The sequence below is a fragment of the Cydia pomonella genome, chromosome 1, assembly GCF_033807575.1.
Source record: "Cydia pomonella isolate Wapato2018A chromosome 1, ilCydPomo1, whole genome shotgun sequence".
Taxonomy (NCBI): domain Eukaryota; kingdom Metazoa; phylum Arthropoda; class Insecta; order Lepidoptera; family Tortricidae; genus Cydia; species Cydia pomonella.
In genome coordinates, this window is record NC_084703.1 from 15,990,236 (window position 1) to 16,005,774 (window position 15,539).

General features: G+C 36.5%; 1 long non-coding RNA gene across 1 annotated transcript; it reads right to left on the bottom strand.

Annotated features, from left to right (window-relative positions):
- Positions 1-5,680: 5,680 nt before the first annotated feature.
- Positions 5,681-15,167, bottom strand: LOC133516853 (uncharacterized). Its single transcript, XR_009799291.1, has 5 exons — positions 14,167-15,167; positions 10,871-13,932; positions 7,881-10,493; positions 6,322-7,791; positions 5,681-5,817 (listed from the first exon to the last, which is right to left on the bottom strand). It is a non-coding gene; the product is annotated as an uncharacterized LOC133516853 (long non-coding RNA).
- Positions 15,168-15,539: the final 372 nt, after the last annotated feature.

A 15,539-nucleotide genomic window follows, 5' to 3' on the forward strand; every position in this document is an offset into this window, starting at 1 on the left:
TTCTCGCACTGCACGGGCATAGTGAGCTGGGCAACCATCATTTTGAAACCACATGTTTTGTAAATCACGTAAAGGCACGTCTTCTAATAATTCAGGCAAGTCGTTTTGTAAAAAGGTCAAATAGCCATCACCATTAAGGTTTCCTTGTAACTCAAAGGGTCCAATTACATTTCCATTTAAGATGCCCGTCCATAAGTTAACCTTGAATTGATACTGAGATTTGTCTTCTCTCATCAAGTGCGGATTTTCATTGCTCCAACTATGTAAGTTGTGTAGATTTGAATAGCCATCTTTCTTGCAGGTTGATTCATCCGACCATAGAACTTTGTCTAAGAATTGGGGATCTTCCCTGTGCTTTTGCAGCATCGCACGGCAAAATGCGACCCGATGTGGATAGTCCGGCGGTAGTAACGTCTGCACACGCCTGTAGTGATATGGGTGAAGTCTGTGACGTTTTAGAATTCGATGTGCAGAACTTTTTGGTATTCCCGTAGCTAGTTCTATGGCACGTACCGAGGTAGTTGAATCGTTTTCTATTTCATTGAGAACTTCTTCATCGCGTTCCAATCTAGGTCTTCCAGTGTGTCTCCTGTCAAATGGTAAACGACCTTCCACAAAGGCTTGATGTACATTAATAAACACTCGATAATCCGGATGTCTTTGAACATTTGGGTACCTTTCTCGATACAATCTGCTAGCAGCGTTAGCATTGCATCGGCATTCTCCATAAATGAGATGCATATTAGCGTATTCCAACGGTGTGTACGGTAGTCCAATACACAAAACACAATCACAGTCCAAAATAATGCCAGGTCAGTACAGTTTGCAGATCACCAGTCCAAAAAGCAAAGCCAAGAGTTGTTAGTATGAGAGCCACATCAATTAATACGGAACGGTGCACAGCGAACAAAGGATCAGAGTGTACTGACTTGAAAATTGTATTAACTACCCACATTTTCCATTGAAATTTTAAAACTTGCAACAACAACCCTTTTCAAAAGTGATTAATATCAACATTTAAAAATGTCGGTTCTTGTTTAAAAATTCGTTGTTTTTTGTTGTGACTAGGTTTCCCAAAGTATTATACCATTTTGGAATCTTGGTTAGTTGCGTCAACTTTTGAAAATAATTGCCATAGTGGTGTCGATACTATTTTTTTACACCATGATGATTGAAAGTGGACTGTAAGAAACAATCTTTCAAAATTGTAGGGACAAAATGAATTTTGATTATTTTTTGTGTAAAAACCACATGTATTTTGGTATTTTTAAGAACTGTGTTAGATAGCAGGGCTACTGAAGTTTCCAAAAACAAAATAAAAAACAGTAATATTTGAATATTTGTAGACATGGTCGTTAAAAATACCATTAGGGATGTCGATTTTCAATGAATTTCATTTTTTTCTGTAATTTCTAAAATAATTGAGATATATTTTTTTCCTTATTTTTTCTCGACTAATCATAAGCAGCTCCATCCTCTGGTGCCGGCTTATCGTTGAGTTTTGGGACACGTTGTATATGCCTTTAACATTTGAGGAGTTCCCTCGATTCCTCATGGACTCCATCATCAGAACTCGAACTTGACAAAAATTTGTCTTGAAAATCGAATTTGCTTAACAAATACAGCGAAGAGGACAGATCGCCAAACGTGTACTATGCGTCGTTGAAGAGTTCCACTCTGATCATCATCAGCAGTTCCACTTCGTAAAATGTCACTTTTTTTAATGTTAATGCTTGATTTGGTAAAGAAAATACAAAAATCACTATATGTATGCCTTTCATATTTGAAGTTTCCTCGATTCCTCATGGATCCCATCATCAGAACTGAGTTTTGATAAAAACGGGACCAATCTGTATATATATATAAATTCAAACAAAAAAATTTTTTTCAAAATTTTTCAAAAACAAAAAAAAAAGAAAAAAAAACCGGCCAAGAGCATGTCCGGCCATGGGTTCCGTAGTTACTCCTCCGTCACAATAAGCTAATCTGGAGCTGAAAGTATAGTAGTCTTTTTACTATGATATGAAGGGGAAACTTTTTGCGATAACTTAAAGCTCTACTTCCAAAAATTTTTCATATTTTTTGGACCTATGGTTCAAAAGTTAGAGGGGGGGGGGGGGACACATTTTTTTTTTGCTTTCGGAGCGTTTATCTCCGAATATATTCACTTTATCAAAAAATGTTTGTTTAAGACCCCTATTCGTTTTGAGAGACCTTTCCAACGATATCCCACACAGTAGGGTTGAAGCGAAAAAAAAATTCACCCCCACTTTACGTGTAGGGGTTTACCCTAAAAAAATTAAATTTTTAAATTTTATTGTACGACTTTCTCGGCTTTATTAATTTATATATCCATGCCAAATTTCAGCTTTCTAGCACTAACGACCACGGAGCAAAGCCTCGGACAGACAGACAGACAGACGGACATGGCGAAACTATAAGGGTTCCTAGTTGACTACGGAACCCTAAAAACATACATACGAATTGATAATCTCCTCCTTTTGAAATCTTGAAGTCGGTTAAAAATTGTATATTTATGTCAGTTGCGGGTTAATTGTTTAGAACAATGCTTCAATATATTAATAATTATGGATAGTTAAGTGCTAAAATAATAATAAAAAGCGGCCAAGTGCGAGTCGGACTCGCCCATGAAGGGTACCGTACCATTTATGACGTATTAAAAAAACTACTTACTAGATCTGGTTCAAACCAATTTTCGTTGGAAGTTTGCATGATAATGTATATAATATATTTTTTTTAGATTTTTCATTCCGTTATTTTAGAAGTTACAGGGGGGGGGACACACTTTTTTTCACTTTGGAAGTGTCTCTCGCGCAAACTATTCAGTTTAGAAAAAAATGATATTAGAAACCTAAATATCATTTTTGAAGACCTATCCTTAGATACCCCACACGTATGGGTTTGATGAAAAAAAATTTTTTTTTTAATTTTTTAGACGTATTAAAAAAAAACTACTAACTAGATCTCGTTCGAACCAATTTTCGGTGAAAGTTTGCATGGCAATGTATATCATATATTTTTTTTAGATTTTTCATTCCGTTATTTTAGAAGTTACAGGGGGGGGGACACACTTTTTTTCACTTTGGAAGTGTCTCTCGCGCAAACTATTCAGTTTAGAAAAAAATGATATTAGAAACCTAAATATCATTTTTGAAGACCTATCCTTAGATACCCCACACGTATGGGTATGATGAAAAAAATTTTTTTTTTTAATTTTTATGACGTATTAAAAAAAAACTACTAACTAGATCTCGTTCGAACCAATTTTCGGTGGAAGTTTGCATGGCAATGTATATCATATATTTTTTTTAGATTTTTCATTCTGTTATTTTAGAAGTTACGGGGGGGGGGGGGACACACTTTTTACCACTTTGGAAGTGTCTCTCGCGCAAACTATTCAGTTTAGAAAAAAGCGGCCAAGTGCGAGTCGGACTCGCCCATGAAGGGTTCCTTTATGACGTATTAAAAAAAACTACTTAAACTACTAGATCTCGTTCAACATTTTACCACTTTGGACACACATTTTACCACTTTGGTAGTGTCTCTCGCGCAAACTATTCACTTTAGAAAAAAATTATATTAGGAACCTAAATATCATTTTTGAAGACCTATCCATAGATACCCCACACGTATGGGTTTGACAAAAAAAAAATTTAATTTTATGACGTATTAAAAAAAACTACTCACTAGATCTCGTTCAAAACAATTTTCGTTAGAAGTTTGCATCGTAATGTATATCATATATTTTTTTTAGATTTTTCATTCTGTTATTTTAGAAGTTACAGGGGGGGGGGGACACACTTTTTTTTACTTTGGGAGGTTCTCTCGCGCAAACTATTCAGTTTAGAAAAAAATTATATTAGAAACCTTAATATCATTTTTGAAGACCTATCCATAGATACCCCACATGTATGGGTATGTTGAAAAAAAAAAAATTTTTTTTAATTTCATGACGTATTTAAAAAAAAACTACTTACTAGATCTCGTTCAAAACAATTTTCGTTAGAAGTTTGCATCGTAATGTATATCATATATTTTTTTTAGATTTTTCATTCTGTTATTTTAGAAGTTACAGGGGGGGGGACACACTTTTTTTTTACTTTGGGAGGTTCTCTCGCGCAAACTATTCAGTTTAGAAAAAAATGATATTAGAAACCTTAATATCATTTTTGAAGACCTATCCATAGATACCCCACACGTATGGGTTTGACAAAAAAAAAATTTAATTTTATGACGTATTAAAAAAAACTACTCACTAGATCTCGTTCAAAACAATTTTCGTTAGAAGTTTGCATCGTAATGTATATCATATATTTTTTTTAGATTTTTCATTCTGTTATTTTAGAAGTTACAGGGGGGGGGACACACTTTTTTTTACTTTGGGAGGTTCTCTCGCGCAAACTATTCAGTTTAGAAAAAAATTATATTAGAAACCTTAATATCATTTTTGAAGACCTATCCATAGATACCCCACATGTATGGGTATGTTGAAAAAAAAAAAAATTTTTTTAATTTCATGACGTATTTAAAAAAAAACTACTTACTAGATCTCGTTCAAAACAATTTTCGTTAGAAGTTTGCATCGTAATGTATATCATATATTTTTTTTAGATTTTTCATTCTGTTATTTTAGAAGTTACAGGGGGGGGGACACACTTTTTTTTTACTTTGGGAGGTTCTCTCGCGCAAACTATTCAGTTTAGAAAAAAATGATATTAGAAACCTTAATATCATTTTTGAAGACCTATCCATAGATACCCCACATGTATGGGTATGTTGAAAAAAAAAAAAATTTTTTAATTTCATGACGTATTTAAAAAAAACTACTTACTAGATCTCGTTCAAACCAATTTTCGGTGGAAGTTTACATGGCAATGTATATCATATATTTTTTTTAGATTTTTCATTCTGTTATTTTAGAAGTTACGGGGGGGGGGGGACACACATTTTACCACTTTGGAAGTGTCTCTCGCGCAAACTATTGATTTTAGAAAAAAATGATGTTAGAAACCTCAATATCATTTTTGAAGACCTATCCATAGATACCCCACACGTATGGGTTTGATGAAAAAAGATTTTTTGAGTTTCAGTTCTAAGTATGGGAAACCCCCAAAATTTTTTTTTTTTCTATTTTTGTGTGAAAATCTTAATGCGGTTCATAGAATACATCCACTTACTAAGTTTGAACAGTACAGCTCTTATAGTTTCGGAAAAAAGTGGCTGTGACAGAATCGGACAGACAGACGGACATGACGAATCTATAAGGGTTCCGTTTTTTGCCATTTGGCTACGGAACCCTAAAAAATGATATTAGAAACCTCAATATCATTTTTAAAGACCTATCCATAGATACCCCACACGTATGGGTTTGATGAAAAAAGATTTTTTGAGTTTCAGTTCTAAGTATGGGGAACCCCCAAAATTTATTGTTTTTTTTTCTATTTTTGTGTAAACATCATAATGCGGTTCATAGAATACATCTACTTACCAAGTTTGAACAGTATAGCTTTTATAGTTTCGGAAAAAAGTGGCTGTGACAGAATCGGACAGACAGACGGACATGACGAATCTATAAGGGTTCCGTTTTTTGCCATTTGGCTACGGAACCCTAATAAAACAGGAAGGTAATTAAATGACAAGGTACTTTTTCAAGAAATCATTAGAGGTTCACAACTTTTTATTTATACATTAACCATATAGACGTATATAATTTGTATACAAATAATATGTTTTGAAGAATCGCAACTGAGAACCAGCGACGCAACGCGAATTTTAGTAGCTCTACATACTCTCCCTCTGAAAAGTATTTTCCGACATCGTAATTGTAAAATGGTCACTTTGCGATCAAAAAGAGCCTATGCACACTGACCTTTGCGCTAGCGGTTTCTCGAATATTCTAGAACGCATCTTTAAAGTGGTTTCGCTAGACTAAAACTGACTACGTTCAGTACGTTCGCGTAGGAACATAGGAAATTAAAGAAAGTTATTGTACCAAATTTTGTTAAAGACCGACCAGAATATATATGATCATTGTGAAGAGGACGCTGTTATTCTCATGCATAGGGTGACAGTTCAGTTAATACGAAAATGTTAGTTCCAATGAAATTCCGCAATATAGCGCGTGATCATATATTACTGGTCAGACTTTATATTAGTATAACATCTATTACTGATAGATATTTCGAATTGAGAATAGATTTCAGATTTGAGATCATTTCACCGCAACAACGATACCTTTTTTCTAAACTAGGTGCCAATAAATTCTAATAGGTAAATAAATAGTTGTAATATACTACATACGCGATTACGCGAAGGGTGGCCCTGATGTTTTGATGAACTATTTAGGAATGTTCTGTGTAAATGGCACAAGGCGCTCGTTGGGTTCTGCGTGCTAATCGTACCATCAAATTGAATCAAATGCTCGAGATCGTTGTCGGCGTGCTCCGTTACTAGTAGTAGTGTGATCACACTGTGACCCAGTTCTGAAAATGTCATAAGTAATTTATTCTACAGTGCATATGGTGCTACTTTCCGTGCCATTGAGGTAGTACATTTATGTCAGTGTTCCGTGCTTATGTCGAAACTTTATAAAGCCATATGCACTAAAACGTTATTCGATACACGTCCGAATAGGTAATTCGCAACTCGTGTCGATTTAAAACACTCCCTTCGGTTGTATTTTAATTTATCACCACTCGTTGCGAATTTATTTTCTGCACTTGTATCGTAATAGTGCATTGTGATACAAGTGTGCTAAGTTGGTCATTACACACGAGGCGATATTGTGCGCGCGAGCTGCAAGCGAGCGCGCAATAAGAAAGCCAATGTGTGTAATGAACATAGCACACGTGTTGCATACGACGTGCCACCAAAGAGGTTTTATTACATCAAACATAATTTATAGATTAAATTATCTCCTAAATTACATTAATGAATAAACATAACATTTTATCGATTTGATCACCATCCGTCGAATAGAAATACGAAAATATCAGTATTTTTACATTATGAAATTGGATGTTTGTCGATTTCGTTCGCGCCTTAGCCTTGCGCGCGCATTGGATTCATGCGTAAAAAATAACGCGCCAGCCACTATTTACCACACCAACTGGTAAATGCCCTCTTGATTGTTCAAAAACTAATGATAAATTTGCATATTATCCACATGTGGGGCAAAGTAATCAGATGCAAATTTTGAGTAGTTTTCTTATGTTAGCTGTGGTAGAATTGACTTTTAAATGATGATTTTGAATGATAATTTCTTTATTATGATCATTTGCATTTGATTTGGTTTGATTTTTTGGGTATTTCAGTTAGTATTTTCCTCGCGTTGGTGTGGTGAAATTTTTTGTGTTTCACTTGCAGGCAAAGTTTGTTTAACCCTCGTGCCTTGAAACCCTCGCAACGCTCAAGATCCCACTTATCGAACCACTCGCTACGCCCGTGGTTATTAGCACGAGCGGTTAAAGAACAACTTTGTCCCTTGTAAAACAAATAACTTACTTTCTTGTTTCGCTCAACTTTGCTAGGTTCTAGGTGTATACCTATGTAGGACTTAAATAGGTATAGGAACATATTAACAAAGATTTCATACTGGATGATTATTTCTGCGGTAAGATAACATTAAAAATATTACAATTGTCAGATCACCGGAGACAGGTCTGGCTCGTTCCTCTTTGGGCGAGGGACAACATTGGATCGGCACAGCGAAGGAAGCAGCGAAACGCAGCAACCTTGTGGGAACTGGGTGAATGCTGCTCTTGCCTGTTCCTATAATTGTGAAATTAATATAAAATGTACCTACTAGGATTAGGCTGCGGGTAGAACAGGTGGATTAAATATGATAAGGCTGTACTCACCTCAAAGTTGTCAAATCATCTCGACAAGTTTATAATTTTACGATCTTTGTCAAGACTTTCATTTGCAAATCATCACTTCATTTTACATACACACGGCCACGGATATAAAATACATCTACAACATTCAATAAGTAATCTGTTGTCTTAATCAAAATACTCTTTATTGTCGCGCCGGGCCACGGTTCGTTTTGAATTCTTCAACTTCCTCCAAGTCAGACAGTTCTAGTACAATATAATCTGACAAATGTGAATATGATTGTAAAATAAAAAGGTATACATTTGTAGACATGCAGTGACAGGATATCAATCTCATTGAAGAACCTAACACGTTACCGATGCTTCTGGCCCACAGGACACAGAGGAGATTCATGAGAGGTCGGCTTTTCGTTTCCTTGAGATTATCCGGTTTATTTTGCATGTCAAACGAAAAAGGCTATCCACAATAACCGCAGCAAGGCTTCCGCGGTACCGCGGGCTCTAACGTCGAAGGGTAAGTTTGCGTAAAAGTAGTTTTCTTCGTAAATGGATTATGAGGCTCTGGAATAGATATACGTTTTACTTCCATATTGATACTGGCATACTTGTCACCTTTCTCTTCTTCTTTCTTTACTTGAATGTAAAAAGGACGAAAATCGTTTGAATACATTTTTATAAAATGTTTTTTTAATATCGAATTTTGTTAGTGATTTCTGTATTGTAATTTGGCACTTGCCATTTATGACGTTTTCCTATAATGCACTCTACGGATTCCAGCTAGCATCTTTCGAGTGTCAACATCTGTTATCTACGACGTAAAATAAGGTTGAATTTCTCTTTTTTAGGGTTACCTAGTTAAGTAGTTAGGTTTCGCCATACCCCTGTGTCCGTCTGTTGTTTCTGCGTGCGTGACTTACCTTAGATCATCATTTAGTACTATAAAACTAGTATTATACACGGAGTATGTACATAAATCAATCACGATTACAAAGTGGTACATTATTTAAAAACCAAAAAAAATCTTTTTAAAGTAAAGCATACTTAAAAGAACTAGATTTATTTTTTGCTTCCTTGGCGCAAAGTGAATTTCAAAAGGAATAGGAGTCATGAATTAAATTTTTTAAAAACATGGTAGTTGATTTGGAAATAATCGCGTCAAAAGCTAAGGGCGTCCGCTAGCTGGCGCAGGTGCACGAAGGGGGCGCACGCACGCGGTTGCCATTGTAGATAAGGGCTCCTATACACGATGTCTCAGCGTAGGCCAGTCTAAGGGACGCAGCTATGCGGTGGAATGAGATAGCAATATCACTTGCTCCCTCTAACGCATGAATGCGTCCCTTGGACTGACATACGCTGGGCCATCATGTATTGGAGCCCTAAAATCCGTCGCACGCGTCCGCGCCAGTTACCGTTGTTTATACTATTTTTCGTTGTTCTCAACCCGCTCCGTGCAACCGCGCCAGCTAGCAGACGCGCTTAAACACACATTATATTTATCATCCCACCCTTATCTGTATAAATGTTTGGTGCATCGTTTGCATATTTATGTGGCAATATTTTAATAGCAAAAGGCAAAAACGATTTTTCTAGGTACCTACTTATAATCTTTATAATATGTAGCTAGGGTACGGTCACAGACTTTGTTTGCTGATCCATTTAGGGTTCAAGTTAATTTGGTTGTGTATACTAACAGTGTGAAATGTCCAATGTAAAGTAAACCGTAAATGGCTCATCGACTAAAATCCGCGAGTCCATGAGTGTACCTAAATAAAAAATGTTTTACTATGAGGGTAGTTTTGATACTTCAAAATAACGAACACAAAGGTACTGGTAGTGTTAGAATTCTGTCACCTGAAAGGAGTAATGGAAATATAGTTTTTGACCGAGCATTAGCGAAGGTTTCCTTTTTAGCTTGGTCAAAAATGCTTTAGTATGTCCGGGTTTTTCTCTACAAGTCGCAATTCTCATCCGATTCTCGTGTAATTTTGTGGGCAGGTTGATGATTAAATCATTTTTTCGACGAATTTTTATTAAACGGCGGAGAAGTATTACATTTAGTTTATTATATTTTACGCGAGGTCTTCAACTAAGCTCTCTGTGAAGAGAGCCACTAGTTAGCGAAGTTTTTATGTTATTAAAAGAAAGAGCCAGACAAAATCTGTAGATTTTAATGCAGAATTTAATTCTCGGTTTATGGGCGTTTCAACAAATTAATGAATTGGTCGCGTAGATTTTGCTTTGCACCTTGCGAAAGGACATCTGGTCATTGTAGACTTAGTAGTGGCAGCTTGAAATACTTTCTTCATTTGTTTCAGTAATTCTTGGGCGTGACCTTTATTCCTTACAATCTTGGTATCCTGAATTTGAGCCAAAATCTTCTGTATTTCAATAGCCATTGTGGTTTTTGGTACATTTTGTAATTTTCTTGAGTCTACTGCAGAGGCTTTTTGAAATTCCGCCTGTTATATAACAACCTCATAAGTAGGTAGGTAGAATTTTTAAGTTAAAGAGAGTTTGATAGTAGAGTTTCTAATAGGGTGAAGTACTGTTTCGTAAACGGAAAAGGGATTTTCGATTGGGTAAAGCAATTCTGTGGAATTGTGGCTTAATGCGGTGTTCTCCGTGGGCTCCACAACACTGGAAGTAGATTTCATTACAGTCAGGTTCAATATGAAAAGTTGCAAAATAAGCGTATGTTTTGATACAAAAAAAGCAATAATGCCGTAGCCATAGCAGGAATGGAATATGTCTGCATTCTACAGGTTAATGCTCATAATGACTTATGCTTTTCACAACCTGATGAGAGAAACGTAAATATACAGAGGTTGTATAAATATATATGTTGTTCTGGCTTTGTCCATTTTGGAGATAGGCGTACCACGTACCACGGCAGACATTGTGCAGTGATACCGAGAGAGGCCAATTTAGCAATTAAACAAAGCGTAGGTGTATTCTATCGAAATCCGGTGATTTTTAATATGCGAAATATATCGTATATTAGAAAAACCACTTACCGCATTAACAAAATGCATAGCAAACAAAATCGTAACGGCAATAAGTAGCGTTTGATTGAAGAAGTGCATCATGCTGTTTGATTTTCAAATTCCGTCCACTCGCTTATAACACTTCAATAAAATTAGATTGAAAAGAAAAATAAATATAAAGTAATTTCATTTTTATTACTTTTATTTACGATGTGTTGTTCTTGCGTAAGTGATAATATTGTACCTAGACATAATCAGAATAATGTACACTTAAAACCCATAGCAATGGGTCTTTCTGTGTGAAACCCATACAAACGTTTAGATTTTTATTGCTCTATAGTGTGCGTCCATGTTCAAATTAAGTTTTTGACAAAAATAATTTTTTGGTACAAGCTGGGCAACTAATAGCACTCATCGAGATAATTCTAACAACTCCAAACACATTTAGGTTGCGTTGCTTTATCACTAGTGATGGGCTGCGGAAACATTCCCGCTACCAGTAAGTTTCCATTTGGGAATGTTACTAGTAAGTTACCAATATTACCGGTAACATTTCCAAAAGATGGTAAGATACGAAACTCTTGATTTATATGAGATAAAATAAGGTCCAGAAGTTATTTTCTTAGTCCAACAAGTTAGGTACAGTCGCGGACTTTAATCGGTGAGTCGTGGGCTTTAATCGTTTACATTGGAGATGTCATAGCGTTAGTATTTACAACGAATTTGCTTAAACCGTAAATGGGTCAACAATTGTGTCGTTCTCAAGCAAAAAGTTACAACATTGTCGTTTGCCATAAGGACGCTCCGAAAGGTTATGACGATGTGGTACCTTTTGCTTGAGAGCGTCACAATTAAAATCAATTTCAAAGTGCGCCTACTACGCTACGCTAACGCCTGCTTTCTTGTGAATTTCGATTTCGATTTTAATAGCCGCATGAGAATACTTCGGTTTGTACTATTTAGTACCTCCTTTAAAAAAATTGTACCTCACGGTACTTAAAGTTATCACCAACAAACAGTACACCCGCCATCCTGACAGTCAGAATGGCGGGTGTACTTTATTACGCTATATTCCCGTGGTTATTGATAAATTCTATAAAAGCTAAATTTTTGTACCTTCATATTCAATTATAATAAGAGCCATTTTATTTGTGGTTTCCAAGTTTTACTCATTTATATTTTTCTTGCTATTACACTTTTGCAGGCATTATAATTTTTCAAGTTATTTTTAGGAAAAAACGATTAGGTACAATTATTTTTATTACTCCAGGAATTAGTACCTTTAATATTTAATCTGTTAAGTTCAAATAACTCAGAAAATCATGTCTTAAAAACGGCTAGGCGCCAATTCCAAGAATTATTCCTAAGAAAAATCATTTTTTTTTCATTTGCAGCAGTTAAAGAGAGAGATGATGCAGAACGGATATATAATGAGACAGGCCTCACTACAGATTTTACTGCTTTCAAAAAAATCTCTGCCCAAACAAAACGCCTCCTTAACAAAACAAAAAAGAAGGGATGGAAGGGATTTTGTGAAAATATTAATCCCAGAACCCCATCATCACTGGTTTGGAGAAATATGCAGAAATTCCGAGGATCTTTTAAGTCCGATCCCTCATCATCTTGCGATTCTTCTATCTGGCTGGAAGAATTTACAAGCAAATTGGCCCCTCCATCTGTCCCAGAAGAGTGCTGTCTAAACCCAGTTTACGTTTCGCACTTAGTTCCACTTGACAACCCCTTTTCTATCTCAGAACTTGACATGGTTTTAACTGGTCTCCGCAACAGCTCACCTGGAGAAGAAGGCATTCCATATTGCTTCATCCATAAATTGAGCCCTCCTTCCAAAGACCACCTTCTAAAACTGTTCAATTTGTTTTTCATGTCTAGTGAGGTCCCAGAGGATTGGAGGACTCAAGTTGTAATTCCAATTTTGAAGCCAGGCAAAGATTCCCGCCAAGCTTCTTCCTATCGCCCCATCGCATTATCTGCAACTATGGGAAAGATTTTTGAACACTTGGTGAAGAACAGATTGGAATGGTTGGTGGAGAATAAAGGAATCCTAGCTAATACCCAATTTGGATTCCGCAAGGGAAGAAGCACCTTGGACAGCTTAACCATTTTAACTTCAGATATTAGACTGGCCCTCTCTAAGAAGCAGCAACTCGTTGGGTGCTTCCTAGATATCTCATCGGTATATGACAATGTGCAACTCCCTCTGCTCAGAGCAAAACTGCTACAGCTGAGCACACCTGCGAGAATTGTACAAATTATCTGCAAGCTGTTCATGGGAAGAACCATCAAAATCAGAACTTGGAATACCTTCCACCCACCTTTAACTGTATGGCAAGGCCTTCCCCAGGGCTCCGTCCTCAGTCCTCTTCTATATAATCTTTATACATTTGATGTTGAGCAATCTGTCCTCCCCTTCTGCAATATTCTGCAATATGCCGATGACTTGGTGGTTTATACCACAGCCCACAATGTAGATGATGCATCTACAAGATTGAATGAGGCGTTAGTGTACCTCAAAGACTGGTTGGATGAACATGGCCTTTCACTTTCACCCTCCAAAAGCTGCACAGTCACTTTTACACGCAGCCACTCCATTCCTAATGTTGTTCTCCACTATGAAGACCAGATTATTCCCAACAGCAGAAGTGTAAAATTCCTGGGTGTTATCTTTGACTCCAAAATGACAGGTGTTCCTGATTTAAAGCATGTTGTTGACAAATGTGAAAATGGCATTAATGTGCTCCGATCCCTGTCTGGGGTCTGGTGGGGCGCTCATTCCTACTGCCAAAAACTTGTCTACAATGCCCTAATTCGTAGCCAAATGGACTATGGTTCATTTGTTCTAGAACCATGCAATAAAGTAGCTCTCAAAAAGTTAGATGCTATCCAAGCCAAATGTCTTCGGATCATTCTTGGAGCCATGAGATCCTCATCGAAGAATGCCATGCAGGTTGAGTGTGTGGAAGCTCGCCTTTTTCTCCATAGGCAACTCCTTGCAGACCGATATGTTTTGAGGGCTTGTTGGATATCCAATCACCCCCTCATTCCTCGCTTACAGGCTCTCTCATCTGTGGTATCTGTAAATGCATATTGGACCCATAAACAAATACCTAGATTCATTACCAGCTTTAGAAAAATTGAAAACCTCCCTTCCTCACTTTATAACACAGAGAAAAACCCAATATTTGAATTTGAATATAATTATTTAACTTACTGCCCCAATGTAATTTTAGATTTTAATATCAACAAAAATGATCCAGGAACTAATATTAAATTAAACAAAGAATTGGAAAAATGGCAAGATTTCTTACCAATCTTCACTGATGCTTTAAAATTGAGCCCCAATAGCTGTGTGGGAGCAGCAGTTTGGATCCCTAGATACCACATCCTCTTATCATACAAATGTCCCTCACAATCCTCCGTCTTCACTGGGGAATCAATTGCCTAAATGGAAGCAGTGGCATATGTTGAGTCTCACAAAATTCCCAAAGCAAAAAGAAAGTTATTTTACAATGGATTCCCTCTCACTGCGGTGTTGTGGGGAACGAGTTGGTGGATCGGTTGGCTAGAGAAGCATCCGAAATGAGTGAAAAGTGCCATAATGTTCCTTGGTTTACTGATATTCTATACAAAGTCAAGAATATGTGCAGGTGGTCTGAATATTTCGATGAAAGATCTCGCACAAAGGGCATATGGTACAAAACGATTCAACCCTCACTTCCTCGAGCCCCATGGTTTTCTTTTTGTAAGTTGAACGGGCAGGATCTAATTGTTGCCTTTAGATTGCGATCTGGCCACATTCCTTTGAATAATTTTGCGTTTTTGCGGAGTAATTGAAGACGTGTTTCATATAACAATGGAATGTCGCCGAGGTGTCGCACAGCGTCGCTTGCTTAATGTCTGTTCCTATGACCTCGGCCGAGTCAATAGCATCCTAGCATCCCCTGCTTCGGAAGAGGCTGGGCTCCTTTATTCTATGGTTATCGATATCATAGCACGTAGAAATAGTGAAAATTAGTCTGGTGTAGTTTTGTTAGAGAGCCACTATGAGGGTGGCATTTATTTAAAAACCCTCAATAAATAAATAAAGATTAAAAAAAAAAAATCCCAATGAATTCGTTTACTAGTTATTCCCACGCCAGAAGTGTCAATGTCAACTTCAGTGTTTAACTTTATGTCAAACATATCTCAAACTAAAACGTAGTGATTATAATTATGCTCTTTGCTAAAAACTATAATATTAACGTTCCGTGCTTACATTGCGAGAAAAAAAATGCATAGATAATACGTTAAAATTAAAATGGTTTGTATTGATTAAATTCCGATCGACACATATTTTTTATTGTCCAATTTTAAGTTAAAAATGGGTTTTTAATAACCTAGAGCCACAAAATATATTAATGTACTTTACAGACCATATGGTGCTAGTAGTAGTAGTTGTAGGGCGATAATTAGCACATTACGGGACTGTATCGAAAATTTAAAGGGCCATGTACTATAAAACGTTATACGATATAGGTATCTAGTTTTCGCACTTGTATCGTAATGTACTATGATGCACTCAGAGACATGTCAAACGCTTCGCTTGATGCACTAATGCGATATAAATAATTTTACTTTTTCCAATAATTTAACAGACCATGCACACAGCAGCAGATAATTATTAAAAAAACACGTATAACAC